Source organism: Poecilia mexicana, unplaced genomic scaffold, assembly GCF_051168715.1.
Source record: "Poecilia mexicana isolate PSO_F unplaced genomic scaffold, ASM5116871v1 scaffold_13, whole genome shotgun sequence".
Classification (NCBI taxonomy): domain Eukaryota; kingdom Metazoa; phylum Chordata; class Actinopteri; order Cyprinodontiformes; family Poeciliidae; genus Poecilia; species Poecilia mexicana.
In genome coordinates, this window is record NW_028263382.1 from 30,799,607 (window position 1) to 30,816,592 (window position 16,986).

The following is a 16,986-nucleotide window of genomic DNA, read 5'->3' on the forward strand; positions in this document are numbered from 1 at the left end:
GGAGAAGATGCGGTTGATGATGATGTCCTTTCTAACCCTAACCTATTGCCAAGTGAAGGCATAATTCAACACAAGCTGCATCCTCCCTACATGGAAGATACATTTCTTTCAAGGACAAGACGCCTGGATACATGATCAAGTGTTCATCTATTTTACACTGACTCTTGAATAGCATTAACTAATGTCTGAGAAGAGCTGGATAGGAGAGACGGAAGACGGGAAGGAATTGGCGGATGTAGAAGGTTGTGGATCAACAGCTTTACTGAAGATACTCATCACCAAAATGAGGCCTGGCTTGGTTCAAAACCCATCACACGGCATACTTTGTGGAATAGTTTCTTGGAAGGTAGCTTATAAGAAGTCTATGTGAGGAAAATAGTTCAGCAGTACGACCTTGAAGTTAACCCTGGAGTCCTGAAATTTACCCATCAAAACTGCATGTTAGGGTTTTGTTCCAAAAAGTGTTGTATGGTTAAGAAGACAACTCGTAAGGAAAACCTTGAACCAGAAAAAATGAGTCACATTAACCTTAAAATGTTAAATTGGAGTTATGAAAAAAAAGTTCAAGGTAAACGTGCCAACTTTGAAAAAATTCAAGTTTTTCAATAAAACAACTTGTTGCACAGAGATGAGGTGTCTTTTTGTCTGTATTTCAATTATTGTATTTCGCAAAACTCCAATGGGAAACCAACCCGATGTTACTACTGGCAGGAACGACGAAGAAGATGACAGGAGGTGGTAGGAGGATGATGGCGTGGCATGTCCTTTAATGACTTAGCCTATTGGAGACAAACTGGGTGCAGTCAGCAAAATGTTGATGGACGTAGAAACCAACTATGTCTGTCCAACCTGCTCTAACATCTGAAAACAAAACTCAAGTTGATTATGCAAACCTGACCCTGGACTTGTTATATTTTAACACCAGATCTTATGTATTTAAAATCCTAAAAATGCACATATAAACTTACTTTATGAAGATTTTAAACACAAAGTCAACGATTGGCACTCATGATCAAGTCATTGTGTATCAACCCAAAGTCGTTTTGTAACTCGAGTCACAATCCCTCATGTTCTCACGGTAAACCATGAAACTTGAAAAGAACTTTCAATCACTCCTGCTTTTCAAAGCGGGGACAAAGCGTCTCTTTGTTTTGCTACTTCAAATGTCCCGTTGCAGGTGACTCCTCTTCAGAACAATAAAAACCTGCAAAATCATGACATTTGGAGGGAATGAAATGTGCAGCGAGTGTCAGGTACACGAGTGAAAACTGACAAAACAAGCCAAAGTCCTCCCAATAATTAGGACAAACCTACAGAATGTCTGGAGAACATTTACTCTGGCTCATTGGAGGCAAAATGTAAGAGGTATCAAAGTAACATTTCCACAATGCTGTTATTATAAGCTCTTGCTGACGATATAAATATGATTTTCAGAGTATAGTTTGGTTTTTTTTTGCAGCGGTGGGAGAAGTCCCAGAGCACTTGCCTGTTTGTAGTGGACTCCGTCTCATTGCTGTCAGCACTCGGGATTTCTGTTTAAGAAGCCATACTTAATGTGCTCATGCGGTGTAATCTGTATCATTGCAAGGTAACAGAGGAGTTGCATTACACACAATGACGAAAGCGTTGCACTGAGTGATGAAACCTCTGCTCATGCAAGCATCAATGCCTGTAAAGTGACCACCAAGCCAACTAACAGCTTGAAGTAAACAACAAATGTTTACACTATCGACTTCTTACTTTCTTTAATTATGCACGGGGTTGTACCTCGCTTTGCCACACAGTTAAGACATCAGGTAAAATAAGCCAACAAACTAATCTTAATTCATGTGGTAAAGCAGTGGAAGTCAGAACTGGAAAGTTACATTGATTTAAGCTTCATATGTCAAAGTTAAAAAAAAAAGAAGAAAAAAAGACAACAACTATGCATTCGGAAATAGTTCGTTTTCTGAGTTTCTCTGGAAGAAAGATCCTAAAAGTCTCTGTGAGATTCTTGAAGTTGGTACCTGCTGGGTTATTGGGAGCAAATCTTATGTCCTTGAAAAATGGTGTCCCTAATTAAAATATGTAAATTTTCCACCAGTACAAAAAAAGAGAGAGAACGAGACAGCAGGTTTGTGTGCTCACAGAAATCTTAAACAGAGAGAGAGAGAAAAAGAAAGATTGTGAGGTATTCATGGATCCAGTTTGCTTCCCACAGATAAATACTATTGATAATAGTGTCAAAGATTTACATTCATTATGTGACAATTGCTAACTTTGATATACATTTGTAACTTTATATGAGGCCAAAACAAAGGAGCACATCATTGTGAACTGTAAGAGAAAATGGTGCAAGTTTTTAAAGATTTTTACATATCAATTTAAAATATGTGGTGTTCCTTTGAATTTGTATCTTTCATTTTGACACCATTAAAGTACAACCAACTGAGTTCATCTGTGTGAAAGATAAATACTAAGACAACTACAGACTAAACTCAAAGGACAAGAAAAGACAGCATCACTCAAATGATATATTTCTCACTCGATAAGTCAGGCAAAAGCTAACTTTTGTTTGCACACCTTCCTTGTACCTGGTTTTGTTGTGACCAGTCACATACATAGAAATTCAACTGGTTTAAACTGATTTCATGTTGCAGAAAAAGGCCTTGGGAACTCATATATAACTATATTTAAAACCTTGCAAGTTTTGTTGGAGCATTCGCAGCATCAATAAAATAATTAGAGAGTTTAAAAGTCTGCTTAATTTCTCAAGTGCCTTGTAGCGCTAATTAGCATCATCCCCATTGATTTACACTAATGGTTGGTTTAATGTTCAAATATCTCTATTTAGTCCAATATCTGATCATTTGATATTTTGAAGCAAAACTCAACACCTCTAATTCAAATTCAATGGGAGAGCCCAGATTTTTTGCAGATTCATTATAATCAAGAGAATCCATGTAGGGTTTGCATTAAATACCAGATATGTGTCACACAGACAGTTTTATTTTAATTTTAGGAGCTAAATGAATACAAAAATGTAATAACAATGATCAGATGAGGTGGACAGGTGCTTAATGTCTTTAATAAATCATTGGGGCCTGCCATAGCAATGGATAGGGAGGGCAGTGACTGACTTGCGAACGAACCTATTGTTCTACACCTCAAAATAACTGCCGCTTTCATGCAGTGGTACGCACGGCTCGTACCATTGCATCCCCTCTCCTCTCACAATTTATGTATATATATCATCACGTGCGGCTCAATCCCATGAGGGGAGCTATTACTTTTATTGGTATTTCAAGTAACTGTGTTGACATAATTAGTAAAAAACAAGCCAAATTCAACTCAAAACAAAAAGTCTGACACAAAACTGTGCCAGATAGACTCAAAGTAGACATAGAATTTAGTCTGCCCCTCTGAGCTGCTCTTTAGAACTACAGTGATGGCGGCATGTCAGAACTACAGACATGGTGGAACACTCAGTTACTATTTCTGAATAGTGCTGTTTATGTTGTAACTTATTTGCATATCATCTAGTGGTGGAAAAAGCAACAAAAAAAAACTAGCATGCTGTGGACTGAAGTTGGAGTACATGCACACATATTCATGGCATACTTTGATTTGATTAAGTTAATAAATGCAATTCCAGGACTGAAAAATTAACTTTATACCAGGTGAATCTCTCTCACCTGAGAATGTGAGCCTGTACTGGGCTGATTCTGTGCCTTCAAATAATTTTAACAATGCTCCTGGAGAAGTTTCATAACTTATAATGTATAAATCTGAAACAGGAACAGATCTGACAAACACTGTGTGCTGCATTTGAGAGAGATTCCTTTGATGCATCAAAGAGCGATGTTATCACTGCTGATGTCATTGTTACCAGTGGAACTGAACATTCTAATGGTGCATTCACACCAAACACGTTTTGAGCATCAGGCGAGTCTGGTTTACATTCAAAGTCTATGTGGAGTGTTGGATGCACTAGATGTGTCAAATGTTCCAAACGGTTAAAATAGCACCGCAATAGCCCTCGACACGCCTCCACATAGACAGATGCACCTGACGCTCAAAACACACACCAACGAAAACACACCATCGAAAACACATTTCGTGTGTTTAACACACCTAAGCCAGGGAGATGGTTTAGGTGTGCTAAACCATCTCCCTGGTTTAGCATATCAGATGGTTTAGCACACTTGCATCAAATGATGGCTCATTAGAAGGCCTAAGAAGAACATTGATTTGCTGAGGACGTTGTTACTACCGCCAGGGAGAGAACTAAAACATGCAGGATGCCGGCCCTCAAGGACCAAATTTGGGCACCCCTGGTGTAAAGCCTCCAATTTCCATAATGCCCAGTTTTAGCAAAACCTGGGTTTTGCTAAAACTGAGGTTGGATAGTGACCTAGGTCAGTGCCACCTCGGTGTGGGTCGGCGTAAAGGCCGAGCTGGGCATAGATTGGCCTTCACGCCAATGCCAACATGAAGGCCCTCCATACTACCTGTGGAGGTTGGTCGCATTGACGTCCGTCTTTTCTCGGACCTCCTTGGTTCATTGGAGGTCCATCTTTCTTCACACCTCCGTGGTTGATTGAAGGTCTGTCTTTACTTGGACTCCTCTGTGTGTAGGGAGGCTTCTGTTTGCAATCTGGGAGTGGGTCGGTGCAAAGCCTGAGCCAGGCTATGCATGGAGACCCCTCGTTGACTCAAGGTCTGTCTTTGCTTGGACTCCTCTGTTTGTAGGTAACCTTCTGTTTGCAGGGTGACCTCTGGTTGGGCGGAGACTCTAGGACGATTATTTTCTAGAGCAAGTTTCAATTTCACCTTCAGGTCTGCAACCTGACCCTGCAGAGATTTCACCATTTCCTGCTGAGCTTTGAATTTGGAAGTTTGGTCAGAGTGACTTTTGAGCTGCTCCTCATATTTAAGTCTCACTCGGTATTCTTCAATCATTACTTCTATCAGACCTTTATTGCGGGAAGCGTATTTTTCAGCCTCCCTCTTGAAGTAGTCCAGCTTTTGAAGAATGCTCTTGTTGAGCATTCTTCAACAAGAGCATTTTTGTTGAAGAAGAGTGCTCTTCTTCAACAAGGTTTCTTGCTTTGGAAGAGCAAGAAACCTTTGATACGTCTTTAATCTCTGGCACGTTTCTTCCATGGTCACATTTAACTTGCTGGTGACGTTCATTTTCTAACATTTTTTGCAGTTTTTGAATCTCCTCCTGCTGTAATTTGACTTCAGCCTGATATGCAATCCTTCGGTCTCTTTCCTCATGGAGAAAAAAAATCTTACTCTACGTTTATTTTTTAACCCTTGTATGTAGAAATGTGGTCCAACCATCCCCACACATGTAAAACTTGTATCATTTGGCATAGTCCTCTACGTTTCCCTCAGTCCTCGCACACACGAGGGTTAAGATCATCTACCTGTTTTGTGAGATCTCTGATGTGATGGCTAGTCTCTTCCACAACTTCCACTGAGGGGGTAATCTCAAAACCAGCAGAAGGAGTCGTTTTCTGCTTGACTTCCAATGATGTTGGACTCTCAATATCGCCGGAAAGTCTTGATTCTCCATGGATCTCTGCTGATTCATCTTCCGGCTCAATGGGGCTGTCGCTGTCATCTTCCAAAGGGAAAACGACAGCGTCGTAGTTGACTTGGATGTTAAGGTCCATCATGTCGTCCCAGGAAAGCTCAGCTGGAAAAGCTTCATGTTCACAACCAATCTGTTGTTGCTTCATGTCGATATTCTGGTAAATTCTTGCTTCCCTGAAAGGAGTGTAATATCTGGAATCGATATCCCGTTTGTTTCGATAAATTTCGTATGTGCTCTGAAGAGTGATCTGTCGCGATAGAACTGTGGAACAGTTCTGAGAAAACTCTCTCTGTGAGCTACATTCAAGAGAGAGATTCCCTTGTGATATCATAGAGTGATGACATCACTGATACATCATTGATACCATTGGAACTGAACATTCTATCTACCTTATTCCTGGGAGGCTTACTGGGGAAACGATTATGAGTCTTACTTCCGGCACTCACCGGAAGTAGCAGTATTTCATTATAATTTGTAGAGTTTTTGGGTAATCTATATTCATGATTGAAGTTACATCTCTCTTTTCGGTTATTGTACAATATTTAGTAAAACTTGTTTATGGACATGCCGTCTGCTATCAGTGCAGAGGATTGTAATTATGACTTTAATCATGGGGAGCGACAGGAACACAGCGTTAAGTTTTGTAACAGAATAATCATGAATTAACAGAACCGCTAGCAGCTAGTTTCTCTGAAGAGCTGACAGTAACAAAGAGAAAAGCAGGGAAGTACTGAGCTGCAAGTTTGTGCCGACAGTACAAAACAGCAGAACTACATAATATTAGCTTGGTGTGATGTGAATTTGATTTTTCATTTGAATTTAAAAAATAACAAAGTTCATCATTAAGTGGCTGCAGCAAGTGTGTTTTGTCATTATATTTGGGCCAGCAATAAATTTCTATAAGAGAGAAAGAGAAAGAGAGAGAGAGAGAAAGAGAGAGAGAAAGCAATAGAGAGAGAGAGAGAGAGAGAGAGAGAGAGAGAGAGAGAGAGAGAGAGAAGCTTTATTCAATAGTCTCGTGGTCCACAAAGACATAACACACAACACACATATAAAAATTTTATTTTTTTCTTCTCTCAGGTTAGTGCATTATCACAAACTTTAGCATTTCACTGTCCTCCCATTAGCATTAGTCTTTTTCCTAAAAAAATGCTTTTAGCTATTTTTCTTATTTATTAGCCACGCTTAGCACAGTGAATAGAGGAAGTCAATGTAAGACAACATGCTAGCGATGCCCCACATGCTACTCACAACATTTAGGCTAATATTGAGCTCGTTTTAACTTGTACATGAATTTCAACAGACTGGATGGCATAAGTCCATGTTACTCAACATGCTTGTGACTCTCAACATGCCATTGAATACGTTGCAGCTTACTTTAGCATTGATGCTAATTTGTAGCATCAGAATGCTGGGTTCCAACCGACGGGCACACTTTGGCAGGCTCTGTTTAAATTTCTTCAGAAATGTTGTAGTTCATTTATTATTTTCTTGAGAAAGGAGCAACTGTAGCTGAGGACTGCTGCCATGTTGGGAGTGTGGTTTATCCTGCGATATGTTTTGGTCCGTTTGATCTGTTTCAATGCGGCGAGTTTCAGTGTTGTGACTGGCATGCATACCGATTTTAGCACCTTATTTACATTTCATGATCCAGATTAACACCAGAAGTCAAATCTGGGACAGCTGGAAGGAAGTATTATAAGATTTATGATTTAACGAATGATAAAATGATGATGCAAATGTTTAGCTTGTGCAACGGAAGAAATCTACCTTCACAGTTCCCAACCAGGAAGAGGTCGTTTGGGAAATCCAAGGTAAGCATCATGACATGCGAATGTGAGACTGAACGGATAGATGTAGCTCATTAATTATAAGTATGCAAATGTCTATTAGGAGTTATTACTTACTCAGAATACGATATGTACAAAGAACTGCATCACCTCAGAAAGACATTAATAAAACAATCACGCAGTTTTACTTTGGAATCAGTCGGTTTAAAACTGTTTGAAATTATAATTAGCATCAAGCTACAGTAAATTTTATATGAGGCTATGGAAATTAAACAGAAACCCAAAATTGTGAGTTAACTCATGTATAATATGTACATAATTCATCAAGGCAACATGAGAATCGTGTCTGTCGATGTTTATAGAAGCAAACTGAAATCAGTTGGCGTAAACTCACAAAATTACACTTTTTAGGTACTTCCTGTAAAATCTCTGCAAAAACATAAAAAAATAAAAAAAATAATATAACACCAACTCAGACAAGATGAAGGTCTTTTACGTCACTTGCTTTGTTCCTTATGCAGGAACTTTGCCTCTAGGTGACATGATAGGCTGAAGACTGGAGCCCTTTGGTGCAGCAGCTTCACCCGTAGCTATAACACGGGTGACAGACAGTTTACCTGAGGTGATCGGTCATGGATGACAGTGATTAGCTGTGATTTAAAACCTGCAAAAAAAAAAAAAAAAAGAAAACGCAACCCATTCCCACCTCCAATGGAGGATAAGGCTTACATTTTGTCACCCTTCTGGATGCCAGAGTGAAGTTTTTGTGTCTCACACAGCAAAAGAAAATCCTCTTTCATGCCGACTTGAAAGGGGGAGTCTAAAATATTTTCACAGTTTAGAGAATTTGCCTTCATTTAGCAGTGCTGTGAAGGCCTCAGAGGAATGCTAAAACACATTAGTGAACAAAACAGCATCATAAAGGAGGAGGAACACAGCCGAGAGATCAGGGAAAACGCTGTAGAGAGGTTTTAAAGAAGGGTTAGATTATAAAACAATCTCCCAAGCTTTCAATCTCTCGCAGAGCGCTTGTTCAACCTGTTATCCAATAGTTCACACAATGTGGTACAACTGCAAATCTTATCAAGATATGACCATCCACCTGAACTGACAGGCTTGGAAAGGGGATCATTTTTCAAAGAATAAGTTACGATGCCCATGGCAACTGTAGAGAGTACCGGAGAGCCACAGCTCAGGTGAGATTGTCTGTTATTTGGCCTTCAATGAAGAGTGGCAAAGAGAAAAATGCTCTTAAAGTCATATGTTGTAAGTTACAATCCAATTTAAAGGGCGGACAAACCATAACAGGGGAAAGAAGGTGTTCTGGTCAGAAGAGACAAATAGGAATTTTCTGTGTACATCCAAAGCTGTCACTACTGACAAACTATTCCTACACTGAAACACATTGGTGGTAACATTATGATGAAGAGAAACTGTGTACAATTTATTAGAAGATGGATGGAAAAACAGGGCAATTATATGTTGAGGACACTTGAGGCCAGGGTTAAGGTTTACCTTCCAACATTGGAACAAATTCAGAGCTGCATTGGAATGGTTCTCAGTATCACGTAAATTAGATTGTCTGAGCTCTACATCATGTTGCAATATTGTTCCCTCATCAAAAACATACCTGAATGTTTGAGAAATCCTTTTCAGGGCACTAAATTATGAAGTAAAATTTTCTGTATGTCACATTTGATACAGATAGCATTTTTATAACAACTCAAAGTAATAAGGTTACTTGATTTTGCTTAGCACTACAGCCTTTGCTTGGAAAACACATGATACTGCCCCTTTAAAATCAAAGTGCGCACATAGTGGAATGGTCTATTCAAAGTTATATTCTTAAGGCTAATTGAGAACCAGTGGCAAGTCTTGAGAACTATCTGTCCAAGCTGACTGATCTTAACCATTTTGAACCAAAGAAAAATGGGCTGTTTTAAGTCTCCAGATGACTCATGAAAGAATTACAGCTGTATTTGCCATAAAAGATGGTTCTCCAATGCACTGAATAAAAGTAATCAGCACAGTTTTCAGATTTCCATCTATGTAAAATCTTTTGAAACCCATATTTGTTTCATAGCGATGCATTTTGTTTTTGTTTCTCATATGAACTTCCAACAGAATGCATGGAGGTTTATGGCTTACTGTGACCAACTGTGATAAAGTTCAAGGGGTATGAATAATTTTGCAAGGTACTCTATATTCATCACATTCTTTATCATTGCACAAACCTTAACTGTCACCACTGTATTGTGTGAATGCTAATATGCCGCTGGTTTTTATCTGTGTGTGTTTTCATTTCTGTTTCATCCTTTGGACCTTTTTTAGTACCAGCGCCAACTATCACCACCCAGTGCCACCTACAGGGACCCAGCTCAGCTCTGAGGCAAAAAAAACCCCCAAACATTTTACTGAATAATGATTAGAGGAAGATAAAACTGTTTTTTTTATTTCAGTGGGGTTTTTTTTGTTGCTGTTTTATTTTGTTTTAATTTTTTTTCTGCATCCTATTTTTACTTTACCTCATGCATTTTTGTCTTATTATGCAAATTAAGAGGGGCTAGGTATACAGAGGACCTATATTGCAGAATTCAATTTTTGTACTTCCATTTGGGTCTCTACTGCTTCTAGAAATGTTGAAGTGTAGAATAAATGAATAAAATGTTTTAAATGCACCCAGCCATTTTCTGGCTTTTTTGTGTCTGGAAAATGAGCTACGGACCTGACTTGTGTACGGATGTACAGCTGCGTATCTGTTTGAAGCTATTTTCAGGTGTAGGGAAGTACGACTATAAACGTGGAGCTGGGGAGGCGTGGCCGGATGTAACTTATTTGGATTTAAAGTGACAGAGCCCTGAAACAGCTCATCCTGAAGGGAGCTCATTTACAGAACTGAACAAATGAAATCTCATTTTCTGATAAATAGTTTTTGCAAGAAATGTAATGAACATGTTATTATAGCTCATAGATCTATTTTAATTTGTTCAAACCAAGCATAATGACTCCCCTTTAATATCTGCTTAGTGGTTTCTTAGCATTACACTGCCTACCTCAAACCTACATGTTATTGGTGGTCACAAATATAGTGACCCATTCCCATTAACTGGATGAGGGAACATTCTATTTAAAAAAAAGCCAATTTCAGGCATATTGTTGCCATTTCCTAACTTAAAAAATGGCAACAACTTAATGGTTTTGCCCACATTTTTGCATGCGCTTTGCTTTTCTTCTTTTGAGACAAACATACAAGTTCCAGTTTTACATTAAAAATATTTTCATGTTTTAATGTATTTTAATGTTCATTGTCTAAAGTTGTTGGTATAAACTCCAACAATCTCTATTTCTCACACCAAGGTGTTTTGTACTGTTTTGTTTCCAGATATGGTTGCTACAAAAACTTAAGAGGGAGATTTCTTCTGTTTCAGCATGGGTCAAAATTGTGTCTCGGGTTTGTTGTTGTGCAGATACCTGACCCTGACCTTGACCTCAACCTCGCTCCAACACCTTTCTGATAAACTGCGACATGAAAAATCTTTCCTCGCCTGGTGCTCCGACCAGAAGGCCTTATCGCAAAAACATCTCTTAACACAGTTCACAGATGCTTTGGAGTCTTGATGGGAGCAAATCTCCGCTGTCGGGTCCTGAAATGGATGGAGGATCTCAGGCTGTTGGGGATTTGGAAAATAGATTTTTAAAAGTGAAAACGGTGAGTTCACCTTTTGCTGTTTAGCTCATGTCCTTTATTAAATGTTCACCAATTCTTAAATATTATAAAATTACAAAGTCTAAGAGTTTTTAGATTTGCCTATATATTGGCTTTATCACTAAAGAACTATGGATTTCTGGTTATTAGATCAGTGTTGTCTGAAGCCAGAATTTTCCTGCTGCACCAAAGTGCCTTGCCAAAGTTCTCACACTTGTTGAAATTTCCTGTTTGGATTTTTTCACATAAGTATAAAATCAATAAGTATTGCTATTTTTGTGATGGACCAAGATGAACAAAATGACAGTAATACAATGTTCTTAAGTTTTATTGCAAATACATATATTAGCATTTCCATCTGGCTTATTAGATACCCTTAGATAATCAATTAAAATCAATTGCCTTTAGACGTCTTCTACTTGGTAACATCCACCAGAAACATAAAGGATAAAGTTAGATTATAAGTGAATAACCAAGTCCTCCACAGACCTGGACTTTACACAAGAGTGGCAAGAAGAAAGGAGCCATTATGAGAAGTTTGAAAAAGTAATGTTGGGGAAATTGCAACTACATGTGGAAGAAATTGGTCAGATGAGACCAAAATTGAAATGTTTCACCTATACATACCTCTATAATCTCTCTTCACTGATATGGGATTTCTGTCATTGAAGTGGGTTTCTCTGGGGAACAGAAGAAGTTGTGAACATCACGACCCAGTGTTAGCGGCTGAGTAAAATATGAAACTTCAACAGAGTCCACGCCTCCAGGAAGAAATCGTTTCTAAATAAACGAGGGTCCAGATCCTCTGGACGAAGCAAAGTATTAAAACAAGGGACTGGCAAATGCTTTCTGTGGGTGGAAACTAAGATGCCACATCAATAAAACACGAAATAATAAAAATCATTTCGCAGTTATTGAGAGGACAGGAAGTTAAATACAGGGAAATCCTCAAACGAAACCTTGGAGAAGCTGAAAAGTATTAAAGCTTGCTTGAAGCATATTTGTGAAAACCAACGAAAGCCACTATTTTCAGATAAGTATATATATAAAAAAAAATTATAGAAATTTCCAGCTACTTTCTATCAATCGGTCACGTAAAAATACAACTACACTGAAACTTGTTGCTCTAAAAGAACGCAAAATAGTCTTTCTCCCATTTAATACTTAAATAACTGCAGAACTGCAGAATACAAAATTGTGTGTTCCAAAGGACTGAATCAACATAATGGTATCTTTCTACTTATTTTAATTATAGACAGAAAATAAAATGTTTTTGGATGATATTTCAACATTTTGAGCTTGTAAGAGTCTCTTCTGAGACAGGATTTTTTTTTCTTGGTAAGTGGATCATAATTACTTGCAATTTGTGCAGCTTACAGTTTTCAGAAGTGAATATGAATTAAATGACTACGCAGCGAGCTCTCGTTCAGCTCTCCGCTTTCATCACATCTCAGCCCTCGTGACTGCATCACTCAGAAAAAGATAAAAGGGAAGAGTGGGAATCCTCAATCAGATGACTACAGGTGAATCTAATTTATTTAGAAAAATTTGGAACCTCTCAGTGATTCTTTATTGGATTGAATTTTAAGGCCTAATGAGTAAACAATTTCTTGAGAAAATTGATTTAATTGATCCCAAGAGCCTGCATGCGGATTCTCTCTTCAAAGACCGATTTATGGGTCAAACCTAATCAAATCGCATTAGATTTTAATAAACCTCAGAGGCAAAAACATCTCTTCAAATGGTTAGTGAAAATAAAGTGTTTAACAAAACATGGCCTGCGAAATGTCTATGGGTGATGTAAAGCTCTCAAAAGACAAAGAGTTACAGGGGTAACAATTGAAAATAATTGCTGATGCTCTTTCCCAACCACATAAGTCTGTTGAATGGTAAAGGGAATGCGATTTTAAAACACAACATCTATTTAATGTGTGAAACGAACTGGATTCAGATCCAAAAAAGTACTTCCATCATTGGCATGAGTTTCACTGTAGTTTCAGGCTATAAATGAATTTTTTTAGGCCACGTTTAAAAGTTTAAGACAAGAGGAAACTGGATAAGGTGTTCAAGAGGATCCCAGGAACCTCCAAATCTCAAGTCTGCAATCAAGTAGAAACATCTGTGTGGCTGTCCACTAGAGGTGTGCGATACTGCTTATGTTGATATATCAAGTAAATACCCGTATTGCCGATAACATTACTGATACCGATACATTTTTGTTTGTTTTTTTAATTTAAGTTTGATATATCATCAGAGTTATGACCTTTTAGGTGATTTCATAGTTTTTCTTTTGGATTATTTTGTTTGAACCTAGGACAGAATTTGGACATTTGTAGATATTAACATATTAAGCTGATTTGTGTGGATTTTTCCTTTTGCAAAGTGCAAAAATATTATTTCAACAACTTCTAACAAATTCTTATTTGAGGCAGAGTTGAGGAAACTACAACACAAAAATAGCATAAAACTTCAAGAGGGAATCTGAAACTGATCTTTACATGCCAGCATTAATCCGATATTGATATAGACTTGGTATCGCCATTATTGATATTTTGGATTGATCTGCCCACCTGATCCACCTACTGCGTTGCTTCATAGTTGGAGCAGCCTACTTATGTTTGAAAACCTTGCTTAGATTACCATATAGATCATTTCTTGTGTTTCTGGCCGTGCAAATAAATGTTTGTTTTGACCAAATGACGAGGTAGATTTTTTTAAATAAACGGTCCAGGACTATAAGGCTGTTAATTTGGGATTAGCAATCTGTTTTTTGAATAGAGGTTTTCAGGAAATGAGCTTAGTGCCAAAATGATTTGTTCCAAGATTTCTTGAAAATATTTTTTAATATTGCACTACTGATCCAAAATTTGTCACAAGCTTATGGCTGTAAAAAGTGGATGGTGGAAGTGCAAAATTGACATGTTAGCTGGGTTGTGTTTTTATAGGTATAATTTAGATCTTTTATATCTTATAAACAATTCTCAATTAATTCAATCTGGTCCATCAATTAATTTTTTTATCATAACAGTTAAATATCATTTGATTCTAAATCACAAAAATGTTCAAGCTACCAAAAATTAGTGTGAATTGAATGCCCACAATGAGTGTATGTAAACTTCTCACCAGAGCTGCATTCTCACCCGTTTACTTCTGCACAATACAATCTTTTTTTTTCCACAACATTAACCTCAAACATTGCAAAAACACTGCAGCTAAAAGTAGCACACTCATACACATGCAGAGCATCCTCAACAAACGATGTGCGAGTGTGGCTGGCCCCGAAGTCATGCGTTTACTCAATAAAAGATTGGATGCGCACAGCTCGCCGTGGAAATAAGGAGTCACCGAGATATATTTTGGTAAATATAATTGTCCTTTCTGATTACACATTGCTTATTTAGCTGGGAAGTACAAATAACCCCCAACCCGAGAACACGGCTTTTACATTATTCTTCTCCGCCTGATCACGTTCCCTCGGCTGGACAGGACAGCTCCCTCTTGAAATGAGTAGCATTGAATTAGATTTGTTACATAAGAACAAGAGGCTTGTGCGTGGAGATTTGACAGCCACTCTCGGAAGAGAAGAGCCAATAACACACTCTGTGGAGAGGGGGGGAAAAAGACGGCAAGCCTCAGATCCACGGTTTAACTGACAGTGCCGTCTTCAGAGAACAGCACACTGACATTTGTCTGCTGTGTCTGTCTGTTAGACTGGCTGTGCCTCGTAGGTGACCTTCCCATGTCTATTTTTGTCAGGTAATGATTGTGATTATGAATGCCTTTGGTTTACATAGCATCAGCGGCGGCCTGACTTGCTCAGATAGAGACGTTTAATGCAAACAGAGTTATCGCTCTGATCACAGTGAATATGACCAGCCGTGGCGGAAAAGGTTGATGAATTGTCAGCTTTTTCACATCCATGTTCTGAAGTGAAAAAGGGTGGAGGTGCCGCTGCCCTATCAGAACGTTCTTCAGTGCCTCCAGCTCCCTCTTGATTGCCTGACATTCTTTATCAACAGTCAAGTAATTCAGTTCCCTTGGCAACAGTTTCCTGCTGATCCAAAGAATCAGGTATCACCTTGAAAGTTTAAGAGTGTGGTTGGCAGCTGCAGTGGTTCCACATGCATCTGGCTACTCTGTCATTTTAGGGAAATAAACAAGGGTTCAGTTGTAAAGCTTAAGCTTTGATTGCCCTCCATGCACTTTCTCACATTCAGCTCTTGACATTCGTCTTGCTGTGTTATGAGTATCTGTAGCAGCATAGGGCAGTTATTAACAAAACTAGTATTAAGATTAAAATTACCACCTGATCATCAGGAAAATACTAAAGTAGTTCAGTCTCAGAAGCTGTTTCCATCGCAAATGATGGAATCTGATGAACGTATTAAGTTCCGATGAACGAGTTAATTTCTGATTAACTAGGTAAGCATTACATTACTCTTTCCTTCCTGAAACAGCTTCATTTCCTGCTGCAGGAACTAAAGTGGATTAGTGCAGTGCATTGTGGGATTAGTAGTTCTTACACCAGCCTCCTGTAGCTTCATGACCAGAGGCCCAACATTGTGTTTGTTCATTTTTGTCGTCTCTCATCACTCACTACAGTGCTGAAGAGCCTCTACTACGGATTTCATTTTACTCAGATAAAGGTGACGTATTATTTAAGAATAATTTGGTTTACATTTAATGAAGAATATGACTTATAAATCAGACCATCATGAGCGGACAGGTTGCATCAAATCAGTGACCCTTTTTCAAACTTTGGGGGGAATAATAGTGATGAATCACAAAATGAAATTGAAATTGTACCATTTACTCCCTGATATGCACTGACAGCACATCAGCCCTGATGTGCATGAGCAATATTATTTCTCCTGAGCAGCACATCATAAGTACAGGCTTCCTGCATGAAATAAATGAATTCATCTACTGCCAGGGTCAGATGGGAAAATATATGCCAGGAATCAAAACTGACTTTCTCTTCTTGAAAAGAAATATCTGCATCTAATTTGCTATTTTTGCTATAATTCATTCACCCTTTTCTCTCTGACTGCATATATATATATATATATATATATATATATATATATATTTTTTTTTTTTCACTTTTCCCCTGTTCATAACACAGCCTGTAAAAAAGGAAAGAAGAGAGCTGAGAGAGAGACGGAGGCTTGAGTTGCACTTACTGTATGTCACACAAAGACTTAAGACTAGAAACTTGGATTCAAGTTCTTAAGTTGTCAACTTGACATCAACTTGTTCTGTAAAAACCTGAGACTTGGACTCCAGTCAAAAACAAAGACCGATCATACAGAGAAGACTTTAGATCTGGATTCTAGCAAAACTTAAACCACTGAGAGACTTCAGACGACTTAGGGACATTAAGACTTTGACCTAAGAAACACTTCCACTGCAAACACAATGCCTGGAAACCTGGATTCAAGTGAGAGTCGTTTACAGACTTGAGACTTGACTTGACCTCTTGGTGTTGACTTGGAATTAAGTCGTACTTTTGTGGAACAAAGAGTCTAGACTTTACTTTGAATGCTCGACACTTCATTCTGGCTTCATTGCACACAGCCTTCAGCATTGAGTTTCGCTCACAATCTATAACTGAGCCTTGACTCAGTTGAGGTAAAATCATTTATATATAAAACAAATACTTAATATTTGTTTTTGAAGAAGAAAATATTGAATGGAAATACATCCAGGCGGTACTGGATATCAGCCAGTACCGATTTTCAAATCCTGGTGTGTTTCATTGCTAATTACAAAAACTTTATATGCTTTTAGGTCCATAGTTAATGTCTTGTCTTATAAAAGTGCATTAATGTGAGATGTAGCAACAGTTTATAAAGTATCAGACATTTTCAGTGCAATAAAAATCTGAACTGCATTAAGTCCTCTTT